Raw genomic sequence first — 2523 nt, forward strand, 5'->3', positions numbered from 1 at the left:
TAAATGGAGTCTTCTGTTAAAAGATTTTATTCAATGGGTGCTTTTAGCTTTAGCAGATGGCATCTCTTAAAGCCGGATATATTTGAGTCACCAATACTTACTGGAGTGATCGTGGTTGTCAAGCATCACCTTTATACAGCAGGATTATAGCCATTGTAAAATGATTCAGGGAGTAAATTGTACTCAGAAATTCCTTTCCAGAAAAAGTCACAAAATTTTCTGCATCATGACAACATCTCTTTTTCCTTCCTATACTTAGCTGTATAATGTTAAATCTCACCTTAATAGTTCAAAGCGACCTTCCATAAATTCACTCATATCTGTCAACAGTATTTACTTATAAACACTGCTTAACTTTGTAATGAACACTGAAAAAGAAATACTTTTATCTTTTCATTTAAAAAAGAAGGGTACAGAATATAGTTTCAATTCTCAAATTTAGGCATATTCATAAAACAAAATATTCAATAATTTTAATTGGCTTTGGAATTTGCAAGGTATTTAACCTGCCATCCTTTATGAGCTCTGATGATGTTACCAATCTATTGAGTGCTTATTTTGAATCAGGCTACTCAATTTTCATAAGTGTTACTAATAAACCAAACTAATACTGATCTTTTTATATCTAAGATGCTTACCTTTTGCAAGTTATACTCAGAACTTCATGCTTTCTTGAGATTATCAAAGCTTTTAAGTTCTTTGGTACATTGCTTTTATTAGCAGACATGATAGGGTGGTTTCTAAGATATCTTTAGATGTCCTTCAGCAGCGTGTGTCCTGTTCAGCTTTCTGGCTAAACTTAAATCAATGCTACAATGAAGTCTTTCCTTCCCCTCAAAGGCAAGTTTCTTCTTTTGTCTTATTCTTGATGTGTTTCCTGGGCCTGGCAGAAATGTAAGTATACTTGAGAGAGGAATGACAGAATGCCTTCCAGAAGGCATGTGTTCAGCAGGATGCTGCCAGACTGTAATAGTGTTCTTTTAAAGCTTTGGAAAAACACATGATTTACCTTCTCACTAAATAGCTCTGGTCCTCTCTGTATTTTTTCTTTGGTCTACCTCAAGGGTTACTAAAACCTGAGTAGTATATTTGCCTCTAGAATAAAGAGATGAAGAGATATCTGGTGGATAACCCACTTACAGTGTAGCACAGAGATAACTTTACAACCTGCTGAATTTAAAGTTACTTTTTGCCCAATCTACTATACAGAGATGTTTTAATCTTTATTATCATCACCAGTGGCAAGCACATTGCATGAAAATTAAATAATAATAACAATACATTCATTGAATTCCCCTTATATGTTTCATTCACTGTTAATAAATCAAATATTCTCCACAATAATTCTATTAGATACTATTATTATCCACATTTAACAGATGAGGAAACTGCAACATAAGTCAACTAGGGGAAAAAAGCATTAAACAAATCATTATACAAATATATAGAATGAAACTATACAAATGTATGTACAGAAATTATACACACAGATACATACACATATGTGTGTGTGTGTGTGTGTGTGTGTGTGTGTGTGTGTGTGTGTGTATAACTACAATTGTGATAAGTGCTACCAGGGAAAGTATAGAATGTGGTGAAAAGGTATAGCAGAGATCTGGGGATTAGGAAAATTTTCTCCAAGGAATGTCAAATAAGAGTTTCATACTGGGGAGACAAAAAATGGCAGACTAGAAGGAGCTGGCCAGCACACCACTCCCAAAGAAAGAAGTGAAAAGTGCAGGCAGCTGCCTACATACCGATCACTCTTCTCTGAAACAACATTGTGAAATCACAGAGAAGCAATGCAGGACACTCAGTGTGGGAGAAAAAAGGTGACAGGGTGATGCTTCCCTCCATCAAACATCTTCCTTTGTTCCTCTTTAGTTTAAATGTGCTCCAAAATGGTGAGCTCTGTCTCCCAAGACCAACTGGCCTTCTAACTCTCGAATACACCACTAACTGACATGAATTAAAATCTTGTCATGATTTCAAAATCCCAAGGGAGGAATTCAAGTGGGGAAATTCAAGTATGTAAACTGAGTCTGACATAGATTACTAAGACATGACTACCTCTGGTCCAGTTGAACATGCTAAAGGAGGGCTCTCATTTCTAAGGCCTCTGATTGGAGTGGCAATGATTGCACTCTCCAACCCATCTCCTTTAAATAAACCCATTTAAAAATAGAAACCCACGTATGGGATTTAGGAAAACACAATGTTTATATTAAACAAGTTGTAAGGAATCTGTGAACCTTCTTGGAGAAAGCTCGTCGCACTCATCAGATTCTCAAACTGCCTCATTTCTACCCTCCCAAATTAAGAATCATTTCTTTAAAGCAATCTTTAGGTTTACCTCCACAGTTTCTTTCCCCTCAATTGCACTTTAAATTATTGGTCTCAATTATTAAGCATCACAAAGCAAAAAAATACCAATATAGATAATTATCAGGTAACACACAGAAATTATGAAGTCATTTTTGCTGTGGTTTTGTTTCTATTTTCTTTTTATCTATTAATTTCCTG

Source organism: Propithecus coquereli, unplaced genomic scaffold (assembly GCF_000956105.1).
Source record: "Propithecus coquereli isolate 6110/MARCELLA unplaced genomic scaffold, Pcoq_1.0 Scaffold277, whole genome shotgun sequence".
Classification (NCBI taxonomy): domain Eukaryota; kingdom Metazoa; phylum Chordata; class Mammalia; order Primates; family Indriidae; genus Propithecus; species Propithecus coquereli.